We start from the raw sequence: 14,595 nt of genomic DNA, 5'->3' as shown, positions 1-14,595 counted from the left end.
AATTTCTCTGTTTATTTCTCCTTGTAATTCAATTAACCTTTCTTTCAGGACCTTAGATCCAAAGTCATTTAGTTTATATATGAAGTATTAATATTATTTCATTATCTAGGTAGCTTTAAGCAAAAGGTAGTTTTCTTGCTTGTCTCTTTTAACCACCCTATTTTTAATATTGTCTGAAATTTCCTTTTTTTGAATTTTGAAGCACCATAAATTTTGCCTTATGCCATCATGCCTATGTGAATCTTTATATTTTAAGTGTTTTTCTTATAAACAACATATTATTGGGTTCTACTTTCAAATTTACTCTGTCGCCTTCCTTCATTTATGGATAAGTTGATCCCATTCATATTCACTATTATGATTGTTAATTCACTTTTATGAGTCCTTTTATAATTTTTCCTTTTTTCCTCCTTTTTTCCTTCCTCCTTTTTACAAAGAAGAAGGGAACTATTCTGTGCCATGTCCAATGATTTAGACTCCAGGGTTAAAATTCAATAAGGGACCCATGGTTCATAAAATGCAATAAAAACCAACTTTTTAAGAATAAGAAATTTTAAAAAGACACCTTTCAAGGCTAAAAGGGATATGTAAGATGTAACTCCCCCCTTCCTCCATGGTTACCGGGTCAAAAACTCAGGAAATCATTCTTCATAAGCAATAGGAGCTCAACTGTAGCATCTGACATACCTCCTTTATGGGCTAGGCTAACATATATAATGTGTTCAAGGAGGACTAGCAACTCTGGCATGAGGGCTTGCCAAGCCATTTTAAGGTTTCCTCATCCACCTTTGGTGGCTGGCATTTAGCTTTCACCTGTGGCTCTAAGAAGCCCAAGCATGAGTAGTGGCCATATCTAATAAAACCTCAGCAGACGAGCTAAACCAGGTTGGGGGTAGCTGACAGGCCTTGAACACATCAGTGAATTACAGGGGTGTCTACCCCAAGCATATGAAGACTTGCCCCAAGCAGAATGGGCAGACGAGAACAATTTGTTCCAACAGTCAGCTAAATCAAGTGCTGTGGATTGCTTAGAACCTGGTTAGACATCAAAGATACCAAGGTCATCCACTGCATCCCAGGCCATCGCCAGTCATCTTGCAACTGGACTTGGAAGACTCTGGAAGAGAGAGGGAGGTTGATGACTGTGAAATTCTGCCTTACTTAAATCCAATTTATGAAGGAGTTAAGACATCACCCTGTGATGCCATTGGTCCTCTTCTAAAACGAAGGACAAACAACATAGACTAGGCCACTTAAATTTCAGGTGGCAAAGAATCCAAACAATCCCCTCAACCTTAAAAGTCTACCAAATGGTTTACCTGCTTCTGGAAGTACTACACCCAGTATACAAGAGTGCTGGGTAGACTGCCCAAGAAAAAGGTGATGGAGAGTGATACTAGAGTGGGGGAAATAGGAAAGGCCAAAGCCACTAGAGGGACTCTTCCTTAGCAACTACCCCCAGTGAAATGCCTGATATCCATATAAAACAAGCACAGCTCCTACCACAGGGGTGGAAAAAGAGAATCTGGTCAACACCAGTAATATACAATGGAAGGTGTCTGTTCCTATTCCTTTGCCCATCTTTTATTTTTTAAAAATGTTTTTATTGATGTCATTTAAAAAAAATCATCATAACTCCCCCAGTCTCCCTCTTCTCTCCCTTCCAGTAAGCCATCTCATATAACAAATAATACTTTAAAAGAAAAAGGAGTTAAAAAATCAATATAATGTATCACTACATTGAAAAAATCTGAAAATATATACAATGTATTACAATTGTGGACCTCCCACTTCTGAAAAGGAGTATAATAGGGTGAGTTTTCATATCTCTTCTTTCAAGACATGCTTATTCTTTGTAATTTTGAAGCATTTACTTTTGTTTTGTTTTTTTTCATGGTTGACCTTTCCATTTACATTGTTGTAGTCATTGTGTGTGTGTGTGTGTATACACACACACACACACACACACACATGTTGTTTTCTTGACTCTGTTTACAGAGCCACTCTACATTCTGCATCAATTAATGCAGATCTTTCCATGCTTCCTGTGTTCATCTTAGTCATCATTTTTCACAGCACAGTAATATTCCATTTTGTTCATGTACCACAATTTATTTACTCATTCTCTAATCAATGGGCATCAACTTTGTTTACAAGTCTTTCTTGCCTATCACAAATAATTCTGCTATAAATATTTTGGTGTCTATGAGTATTTTCTTCTTATCAATGACAACCTTGGGGTATTAGCCTAGTAGTGGAATCTTTGGGTCAAAGGGTATGGATTTTTTAGTCACTTTATTTGCATAATTCAAAATTGCTTTTCAAATGGTTGTACTGATTGACAGATCCACCAACAATGCCTAAGTGTGTCTATCTTCCTGTAACTCCTCCAAAATTGACCATTCTATTTTTTGTCATTTTTGCCAATTTGCTAGATGTGAGGTGAAGCCTTGAGGTTGTTCTGATTTTCAATTATTTTATTGTCAGTTATTTGGAGTATTACTTTGTATATTTGTTTTGTTTTAATATGTTTTTGTTGGTATTTACTGTTTCTTATATGATTATAGTATCCCATGTATTCTTCCCCCTCTCACTCCCAGGGAACTATCCCATGTGATAAATAGTAATTTTCACAGAGGAAAACAAAAGGCAGCACAATTGATCAATATATTGGAAAAAAGTCTGAAAATATGTGCAATGTGTAACACCTGTGGACTCCTAATTTCCATGAAAGGGTAGGTTGGGGATGTCTTTTCATATTTCTTCATGTGATTCCCACTTGATCTTTATAATTTTGCTACATTTACTTTTGATTTTTTGGTGTGTCATTGTTCATTCCATTTACGTTGTTGTAGTATGTATCATTTTCTTGACCCTGTTTACTTCACTCTGCATCAGTTCATATGGATCTTTCCATGTTTCTCTGTATTTATCACATACATCATTTTTTATAGCACAATAGTATTCCATTACACTCATTTAACACAATTTGTTTAGTCATTCCCCAATTGATAGGCATCTACTTTGTTTCCAACTCCTAGCTATCACAAAAAGTGCTGCTACAAATATTTCAGCATTTTGGGGGACTTTTTTCTTGTTGACGGCTTCTTTGGGTATAAGCCCAGTAATGGAATCTCTAGTTCAAAGCATATGGACATTCTAATCACTTTATTTGCATAACTTCTAATTGCTTTCCAAAATAGTTGCACTATTTCAAAGCTCCACCAACAATGTAGTAATGCACCATAATCCCTCCAACATTGATTACTGCCATTTTTAAAAATCATTTTTGCCAACGTGAAGTGAAACCTCAGGACTTATTTAATCTCCATTTCTCTTACTATTAGTGATTTGGAGAATTTTTCAAGTGATTGTGAATACTTTGCAGTTCTTTTGAGAACTATTCATATCTTTTGACCATTTATCTATTGGGGAATGGCTATTGGTCTCATATATATTTATTAATTGTTTATATATCTTGGATACCAAACTCCTATCTGAGAAATTTGATACAATGCATATGGTTCTTAATAGATTACAATTCTTTTTTTGAGAACAGTTTGTTTATATCCTTTGATTACTTTATCTATTGGTTAGATGTATGTATATATATGTGTGTGTGTGTGTATTATATATATACACAAATATACATATCTGTTAATTATGTGTGTGTGAACACACACATGTGCATACATACACATACACATATATTTTGCTAGGCTACTGTCAGAAAATTATTGATATAATGATTTTTCCCCATTTTAGCCAACAACTTTCATTCTTATCCTAAGTGCATTAATTTTGAAGTTTTCAGCTTCATGTAATCGTAGTTCTTATTTTATATTTTGTAATTGACTCTACCCCTATTTGGTTAAGAATATATCTACTGATAGCCATGAAAGGGATATGATCTGTTTCTCTTGTGATTATTTTCTACTATGATCTTTAATATTAAGGTCATGTATCCCTTTAGAATGGATATGGTATAAGGTGCTTCCTAGCTTTACAAGCAGTTTTTATTAAATAGGAAATCCTTTCCTAAGTCATTTATGCATTCTAGTTTATTGAAGACTGGGTTACTGAACTCCATTGTTTCTGATTTTCCTCTTGTTTATTCTATTTTCCATTGATATGCCCCTCTATTTTTTTTAACCATAAAAGGCTTTTGATCACTGCTGCTTTATATTATAATTTGAGGTCCAGAAGTGCTACTCATTCTCCATTCCTACCTCTTTTCATCATTTCCCTCAATATTCTAGATCTCTTATTTTTTCCACATGAATTTGATTATTATTTTATAAGCTCTATAAGGTATTTCCTTGATCATTTGATGGGTTAAACATCAAAACTGTAAATTAGTTTTGGTGATACTGTCATTTTTATTATATTGACCTGGTGCAGCCTGAATAGTCCTCTAACTACTTAAGTTGTTCTTTATGTCTTTAAGGAGCACTCTGTAATTGAACCTTGATAAATATTTTGTATGGTTATATGTCATATATTTTATAGTTATTTGGAATGGTATTTCCCTTTCTATTATTGCCTCTTGGGTTTTGCTATTATATTAAAATGCTGTGGATTTTTGAGGACATATTTTGTAGCCTGAGACTTTGCTAAACCTATTTTTTCTTTTTTTTTTTTAAGGTGGAATTGTCATTTTTATTGTATTAGCTCGGCCTACCCATGAGCAACTAATGTTTTTCCAGTTATTTAGTTCTGACTTTATTTTTTTTAACTGAACAATTTTTTTATTAAAATAATTTATTTTGATTTATCAACAATCACTTCCATATACTTTTGAGTTTAAAATTTTTCTCCCCCTTCCTCCCCACCACCCTCCCCAAGACAGTGCACAATCTTTTATAGGTTTTATATATATATATAATATATATATATATATATGTATATATACATTCCTATTCTTACTTACAACATCACTAATGTGAAAATAGGAATGTATATGTAAAGTTATTTTTTCAATTAATATCTTTGCTAGATCCCTAGGATTGGGGGGGGGGGCCCTAGGCAATGGGGTTAAGTGATTTGCCCAGGGTCACACAGCTGCTAAGTGTCAAGTGTCTGAGGCTGGATTTGAATTCAGGTCCTCCTGACTCCAGGGCTGGTGCTCTATCCACTGCGCCACCTAGCAGCCCCTCCCTAGGATTTTCTATCTAAACCATCATGTCATTAGTAAATAGAAATAGTTTTATCTCCTCCTTAACTATTTATACTCCTTTAATTTCTTTCTCTTGACTTATTATTATTGTTTGCATTCCCAAAACTATATCAAATAATACTGGGGAGAGTGAGCATACTTGCTTTACTCCTACATATACTAAGAAAGCTTCTAATATATCTCCATTGCATATGATGCTTGCTTTTGGTTTTAGATAGATACTTTTTATATTTTAAAAAAAAAGATCCTTCTATGTCTATATTTTGCAAGGGTTTTTTTTAGCATAAATTGGTGTCAAAGGCTTTTTCTGCATCTATTGAGATAATCATGTAGTTTGGGATGTTTTTGTTTTTCATACGATGAATTATGTTTATTGTTTTCCTAATGCTGAACCATCTCTGCATCTGTGGCATAAATCCAAAGCGGATATTATTATTATTATTATTATTATTATTATTATTATTATTATTATATAAATCACTGTAGTGTGCCAGGATTTTATTAATATCATATCTGAAGAGGCAGAGAGAAAACCTAGCCTGTGTCAGGAGCCTGGAGGGCAGAAAAAAAAACAGCACAGATGAGGAAAGAGAAAAAGAGGACCACTGAACACTTAGAACTCTTCCTGAAGAGGAGCAAATGGGGTTGTTATTATTTATCCTTTGTTCTTGAAGAGGACCAATGACATCAAGAGGGTGATGTCTTGACTTGCAAGCGAACTAAATTTAAGTGAGGCAGAGCTGTACAAAGTCATCAGACTGACTGAGCAAGAAACAGCTATTTGTGCTTCAAGGAAGGTATCTCCTTCCTTGTCCACAGGTACCATTAGGAAGACTAGACAATAAGGGCCAGAGGAAGAAAAGATGTTTTTCTCTAATGGCTGGTGACTTCCTCCTGAGGCTGCAGGTTCCCCACTCCTGTGAAGGATAGTGAGGCAGTGATTTGTCCTTTAAACATTAACAATAGAGAGGTCGGCTGTATTCTTGGGACAGGGAATCCAGGACAGAGAATTTCCAAAGACATGAAAACCACAAGACTGCTACGCACTTCTGGTCATTAACAGTAGGAATACATGATATTGTCAAAAGGAATTTAGAAAGCATTGACAAGGAGTACAAAATCTTAGCAAAAAATTAAAGGCCTTAGTGACAGAAGTGATGTTTTCATTACCTCTACCAATCCAGAGACAAAGGTAGATTTGAGAAATGGACAGCTGGTTAAAAAGACAGTGTCTTTATATATAACCTATATAAAATTGTTTCCCCATCTTAGGGATGCAGGCAGGGAAGGGAAGGAGGGACGGAGAAAATTTGAAACCCAAAATTTTGTAAAAAATGAATGTCAAAAATTGTCTTTACATGTGACTGGAAAAAATAAAATACTATTTAAAAAAAACAACAGTGTCTTAGAATCAAATTTAGATTTCTGGACCATGGCTCAAAATATACAAATGAAGCACTCTTAAACATGATGGAGTGTATCTAACAAGGGCAAGTAAGAACGTACAAAGTTTTCCACAGTTTAAAGCTTGAAACCTCATTAAGACTTTTGGGACACTCAGTATTTGCCTTGAGTCTTGCAAATCTAATCAAACATACTTTAAACCAAAACATGGAACCTGCCTTTGCTGTGCCTATCACATTACCATGGAAAATTAGGACAGAAGAACTGTTTATGACAGCACAGATTATTCAACATGCCAGAGGTTCTTGTGACCTTGCCCTGATCTTGGATGGACTTCTGGGAAGAGGAAGAAGGTCTCAGGCAATTATAAAGGAATCACCTCGAGGAGATGAAGAAGGGTCACAAAAGGGCATCCGAGAAGAATGACGGGCAGGAGCAGAGGGTGTAGGCAACTGGATCAGGAACCCAGGGCAAACTGGGACCTTCCTTGCTGATCAGGATTGAACCAGCAGGACAACATGGTAGTGATACTTTTACCTCCTCCTTTTCTCTAAGGAAAAGCTAGGATATTTGTTTGGTTTTTTTCCCCCCTCTATTTGTCAGTCAATACCTTTATTTCCTTTTTTCCCCCTGTGTTCCTGGCTGCTTCAGCCAGCACTGAGAGTTTTCTTTTGCCTATTTAATTTTATATTCCTGCTATTTAACTGACTGGAATTTTAAAAATTAATGGTCATTAAACTTAAGCCATTTGCATTGGTTGCTGACTCACAGATAGGGATAGAGAGAGAAAGGATTCCATTCTTTTCAAAGAAGACTATTTTCCCCTCTAGCTCATACTGGGAGGTGGGGGTGGAGCTAAAGATAGAGAGAATGTATTGTTCTTGTCATTTTTAGAGCTCTAAAAACTGCATGGGTCTAAATTCTAACCCCTTGACTCAATTTTCTTTTTCATTTGTATATACTTGAGTCAGGGGAAAACAAAAAAACAAAACCACAAACCAACAAGCTGAGCTATAAGAGAGCAACCCTCCTGGTTACTTAGGAGACCGACCTAGCCCTCAAAGGGAGGAAATGATGACTTTGCATACATCCCTTGGTTTGAGCTGGAGACCCATGCAGGTGCCAGCCAGCTTTAGTGAGGCTGTTAATGTCTAGAGCTGCATTGCTCGAAGGTTTCTGGCCTCACTCACGCAGTCCCTCTGGTGGTCAGAAACAGGAGGGAAAAACAGAAAGAAAAGTGCCTCCATTCACATTCCAGGCTAGAAAGCAGAGTACTAAAACATAGGAAGACACACCAGTAGTGTCCAGATTTGCACAGGAAATAAATGCAAGAAAGGAAAGTACAGGTTAAAGCGAGCTGAAATAAGGATCCCAAAACAAAGAAGCAAATTTGATTTCATAGGTAACATTGAGGCTTTTTGGAATAAGGACCTTGACTTCAATATGATGATAGTAGCATAAGCATTCTATGACAGTCAATCTACCTCAATTCAACAAACATTTATTGTACGTTAGGAAGATCTTTACCACCTCCCCCTCTTTGTACCCTGTTCCTTTGAACAAGGTATACCCTTCCAAAGCCATATCGAAGTCAAGGGTCCAACAAGCCCCAGTGATACCTACGAAGTCAAATGTGCTTCTTTGCTTTACAGCATCTAGGTGGCACAGTGGATAGAGTACCAGGCCTGGAGTCAGGAAGACCTGAGCTCCAATTCAGCCTCAGACACTTACTAGCTATGTGACCCTGGGCAAGTCACTTAATGTTTTTTTGCCCAGTTTTCCCATCTGTAAAAAGAGCTGGAGAAGGAAATGGCAAACCACTCCAGTATCTATGCCAAGAAAATCCCACATGGGGTCACAAAGAGCTGGACACGACTGAACAACAAGAAGATCTAGTCATGGAAGAGCCATGGAAGAAGATTACTGTCAGCCACATACAGTACAATTCATCTAAAGAAACAGAAAAGGAATTTGGGAAACAAATAAGAAGCCTGGCAGAGAGGCCTGGTAGGGCAGTCAGGAAGAGTTTCAATTACCCAGGCTTTGGCCAAACTGCTCTTTTGGAGCAGCTAAGAAATTCATGTCAATGTGAATTTTACCCTTCAAAAGGTGGAGGAAGCAATGAGAGAAACTGCTCTTCTGGAGATGATTCACAGCAACAAGGAGAAGCTGGTTGCTCAGGTAGAAATAATAGAAACCTTGGAGAGAATGTAATTGCCTTATCTTAGAACTTGTGATAGAGGAGAGAGAAGCTTGACAGCCACCCTTTAGATTCTGGCACAACAAATTTTAAAAGGTTTAGGAAAAGGATAGGTAGGGCCTCTTGAATTAAAATTCTATAGGGGAAGGTAACCCAGCTGGAATGAAAAGTTCTCCATCATAAAATTCTGAAGTCAAATCCGGTGAGGAGGAAAAGAGAGAGTTGTCTAATAAGAAATGTGCACAGAGGAAATGAATTAAACAACTTGGGTTATATTATTTTATTTTGGCTTTTCTATTCTTATTATTTACTTTCATGGGGTCTTTCAGAAGCCTTTTATTTTGATACCATTTCCTGATAAATCCCTTTACCCCTTGAATTCTCTCTTGTGACAAAGCAAGAGTTAAGTCAACAAATACAGCAACATTTGACAGAATTTCCAATATTCTGTATCCATACTCTCCCATGTCTCCACTGAACAGCCAATTTAGTTTCAATTTAATTTTATATAACTAAATTATGCTTTAATTTTTAGTAACTATTTTTTCCTATGCCTTTTAACTTTTATTTAAACTTTTAAAAATCTCTCTTGGTTTTACTTCAGCTTCATTTTCAAAATAAATCCCTTCTCCTACTCTATACGTTGAGCTAATCCTCAAAGGAAAAAAAAAAGCAGTTCAGAAAAGCTAACTAGTATATCAACTGAATCTGATGGAATAGATAATATTCCTTATCATAGTCCTCTCTTGTCTACATATGAGGAAGGATGAGATACAACCCTTGGTTGGGACCAAGCTTGGTCATATAATTACTTGGCATTCATTTTTGATTTTTGTTCTATTTACATTTTTGTAGCCAATTATGCATACTGTTTTATTGGGCCTACTTATACGTCTCCCCATGCATTGTTTCTGAGGTTGTTATAGTCCTTGGCACTTGGTAGGTAATTAAGAAATTCTTATTTCTCTTTGTCAGTTTTCTAGGTGGGTGAACCTTCAGTCATTTTGATTTTCTTATTATTAATGGCTTCGAAAAATCTTTCACATGGTTGTTAATAGTTTACAATTTTTCCTCTGAGAATGGTTTGTTCCTATCCTTTGACCATTTATCCATTCAAGAATGGCTTTAGATCTCACAGATCTATGTTAATGAAAGAGTGGGGAAGACAAAGAGAGAGAGAGAGACTGGATGTATTAAGGACTTAATATGTGCAAAACACTGTAATTAAGTTCTGGGGATACAAATACAAAAAACAAGATGGTTCCTATTCTCAAAAAACTTACATTGTAAGAGGCAGATAAAACATAAAGGGGAGCTGAAAAGCAAGTAAGGAGGGAGAAGAGTACTTTCATTAAGGCAAGGTAGCAGATGATAAGGTGGAGCAGTCCAGAGAATGAGAGGCTCCAGGGGTCAGATCCAGGCTCTGGATCACTTGTATCGTGTGCGTGTGTGTGTGTGTGTGTGTGTGTGTGTGTGTGTGTGTGTGTGTGTATGTATATATATATGTATATATACACACATATAAACATATATACACACACATATATACACATATACATATATACATATTTAGGCAATTGAGGTTAAGTGACTTGCCCAGGGTCACACACCTAATAAGTGTCAAGTGCTTGGTCTGAGGCAGGATTTAAACGCAGGTCCTTCTGACTTCAGGGCTGATGCTCTATTCACTGCGCCTACCTACCTGCCATATTTTTTATGTCTTGGAAATCAGATACTTATAAAAAATATTTTATGAATTTTTCTCCCCATTGGTGGTTTTTCTTATCCTAGCAATGCTATTGTGTGTAACCATAATTCAAGTAACTTAAAAGTCTGAGAGACTTAGGAGATGGTTACTGTATCTTAAAGAGTAAGAGAAAAGGACTTTTGGAAATTAACTTGATTTTTTAAAAGGAGAAGAAAATCAAATTGTTCACATCACATATGAAAATCAAGAATTTAGAAATACTGAAAAGGAAATAAAGGAAATGATTAGAAATTATTTTGCCCAGTTATATGCTAACAAAATTGATAGCTTAGGAGAAAGGGATGAATACTTACAAAAAGAGAAAACATCTAGATTAGCAAAAGAAGAAAGAGTATTCAAATAACCAATATCAGAAAAAAAGAAATTGAACAAGCCATAAATGCTTCACGACTGGGTAGATTCACAAGTAAATTTTATCAAACAGCCAAACAATAAATTCTAATACTACATAAATTGCACTAATAAGAAAAGGAACTCCCATGATCTTTTTCTACGATACAAATATGGTCTTGATACTTAAATCAGGGAGAGACAGTGCAAAACCAGAAAAGACCACTATTCTAATGAACATTGATACAAAATTTTGAAATATTAGCAAGTAGGATACAATAATAACCTATTAAAATGATTATACATTATGACCATATTTGGTTTATACTAGGGACTCAAAGTTGGTTCAACATAATAAAGATTATAAATATAATCAAATAAACCATATTCTGAAAAGGTTTTTGAAAAAACCCAATACATATTTCCACTTAAAAAAAACTATAGAAATCATAGGACTAAATAGACCTCTTAATATAGTAAAGAACATTTATTTAAATCCCAAGTAAATATTACATATAATGGGATAAGAAGTTAGAGGCCTTTCCAGTAAGATCACAGGTAAAATAAGGATGTCCATTATCATCAATATTTAATACAGTGCTAGAAAAGCTAGCTGATGATCTCAGACTTTAGATGTTACCTATTCTAATCCCATCATTCTACTGATGAGACAAAGGAGGTCCTGCCAGGGAAGTTCACTTGTTCTCTTCTAAGTTCGCTGCACAAATATAAGCTAGGATGTTGTCTGGTTTTGATTAATATTATTAATATCTTGAATTGGCAAAATATTTTTTACTTTTTAAGCTGCTCCCAATTTTAGATTATAACCTCCTTGAGGCCTGGGACCTTGTCCTATTCCTCTTTCCATCTCTAGGATCTAAAAGGGTCCTGTATTTTGGTGATTAATGAATGTTCGTTGAATTAAATACCTTTACCCTCACCCTGTGAGGCAAACAAGGCAGGTTGTATATTACACCTAAATACTTTTGGCATTCACGGTCTGTCTCTTACTACGTATATTTATCTATAAGGACTGTCAAAAATGAAAGCTTCTAATTTTGTTGGGTTGATCAAATGATTGTCTTTTTTTTTTTCCCTTGGTGAGGCAACTGGGGTTAAGTGACTTGCCTAGGGTCACACAGCTATCATGTGTCTGAGGCTAGATTTGAACTCAGGTCCTCCTGACTCCAGGACCAATGCTCTATCCACTGCGCCACCTAGCTGCCTCCGATCAAATTATTTTCCACATAATTCCACCCATTCCATCTCATTCAGTTCAAATCTATCCAACATTGTTAGTAATGTGAGGAAAATGCAGACAGTAAGACAGAATGCTTGTACAATCTACCAAACGATGCCTTACACATAGATAGCTGTGTACAAATTACCACGCTTCCATTAATTTACTCTTACTGCTTTTCCAGCCAGGAATGACTTTTTTTTATCCAACTAATAATAATAACTATACTTCCAAAGCATTTTATGTGTATTATCTCAATTAAGTTTTACAATAATATCTTGAGGTACATATTATAGTGCATATTATCTCCATTTTCTTGATGAGAAAACAAACTGGGGTAAATCAAATGACTGCCCACAGTCAGTGTTAAAAGTAGGACTTGATTTCAGGTCTTCCAGACTCCACTTTTTTGGGTGATGAGACCTGCCGGCTATCAATGTGGCCATTCTTCCTCTCACTCTCTACTCTACACCCCCCTTCCCCCCACCAAGTCCCGCAACCTATGAACCTATCAGGGATGGCCAGGCTGCAGGAAGACCCACCAGCACCATAAGCACCCTCCCCACTTCCCTCAACCTCTACCCTAACAACGCAGGATAATGTAAGGACAATACCAGAACCCATTTATGATCCCAGGCTGTGGAAAGATCTGCTACCACCAGAGGCACCTTCCCTTTCTTGCCTTGTCTCCTTCCCTCCACACATGGAATAGTCCCAGAACCCACTGGGGTCTCATTCTGAGACTTTCCATTAGCCCTACAGCTGAACTTTTTTTTATGACTGATCTCCCTCAATTAGCATTTGAGCTCCTTGAGAAGGACTGCATCACCTTTTCTATTTGTATCCCCACAATGTGGCATGTAGATAGTACTTAATAAATGCTTTTTCATTTTCCTCTTACTCTTCAAGGGCTAGCTGAGGTCCTTCCACCTTCAGGAAGCCTTCACTGATTAGTCCAATCCCCAGTGCTTTATCACTTCTCTGAAATTCTCACTTAACACTTGGGAGACCTTTAAACAGGGCTGGATAACCACTGGCTTGAGATGCTGTTGACAGGACTCCGCTCCAGCAGAGGTAGGCTTGAACCACCTTCAGCTTAGAGATGAACCTGCCCTGATAGCTCCAGTCAGAAATGATCTGTCCTTTCTTTAAATATGCTTTACCAGTGTGTTGTGGAAAGAACAATGGACTTGGGAGTCAAGAGACCTGGTACTAAATTTTGCTTTACTCACTGTATGACCAAAGGCAAGTCCTTTAACCTCTTGAAGCCTTAATTTTGTCATTTGTAGCAATAGGAATATTTGCACTCTCTTCTTCATAGATAATTATTGTAAAGAAAGTGCTTCATAAATGTCAAGTGTAATTTAAACGTTACAGCACTGTTTTATACTCATGGTTTAGCCTGAACTATAATTATTACATAGTAATTGCATATTTATGCATATGTAGGGCAAGTCCCCCTTTCAGATTATAATCTCCCTGAGGTTAGGATCATAGATTTTTTAATATCTCTTTCAGAATTAAGCACTTAATGGTTACTGGAGTGAATTATGTAAATTCTTAGCTGCCTCCTGAATTTGCTTTTCCAAATACAGAATAAACTCCAACCCACCCTCCAGGAACCTTGTCTTAACCTTAAATATATTTCTGCCATCCTATAATTTTAGCACCTAACAAATACAGCACAGTGGAGAAGTACTGGATCTGTTATCAGAAGAACCTTGGACATATCTCTTCACCTGTCTGTACCTGTTTTCTCATCTATAAAATGAACACAAAAATACTTGTACTACTTACCTCAGGTACTGTTAGAAACACATGGTTTACCGCATGTAAATGTCAGCTGTTCTTATTAGGAGCTCATAAATACTGGTCGAGTTAATTATGGTTCCTTTAGAATATAATCCCATTGGACAGCATTTCCCCCAATTCCCTTTGGCCTACTACTGGTCATCCTGGGACTAAACTGAAGTTTCAGCCACTTGATAGTCTCATTCTGAATGAACATTAGCAGCAGCAAAGTTCAATGCACCAAGTAAGTCTATTAAAATATGATTTCCAATTAGGTTGTTGAGGAAAGGTAAGAATTCCAGCAAGTTTATTATAAGGACTGTAGAATAGAGTCAAAGCTGGGCAGGATCTTAGAATTCATCTAATCCAATCCTCTCACTTCATAGATGGGAAATCCAAGGGCGGGAGAGAAGACCAATGACTTTGTCCAAAGTCACAGTTCTAGTCTTGGACACAGCTTAGTGCTCCTCACAACACTGCTTTATTTAGCTTCTGGCAAGACTTCCCCCAGCTCTCTACCATAAATTTGAAATCTAGCTCACCGATAAATTTTTTAAAAATTCAAACCAACTGACAAGGATTTTCAAATTTACTTCATGCTGGTTATCTACACAGTAAAAGAAAGGCTTCAAGGAACAGGCCTGGCCATTAATACACTGTAAACTGCCTGCCATGGAAAAGTGAAG

This window comes from Phascolarctos cinereus, unplaced genomic scaffold (genome assembly GCF_003287225.1).
Source record: "Phascolarctos cinereus isolate Bilbo 61053 unplaced genomic scaffold, phaCin_HiC Scaffold_2;HRSCAF=192, whole genome shotgun sequence".
NCBI classification, from domain to species: domain Eukaryota; kingdom Metazoa; phylum Chordata; class Mammalia; order Diprotodontia; family Phascolarctidae; genus Phascolarctos; species Phascolarctos cinereus.
This window is presented reverse-complemented; position numbering follows the sequence as displayed.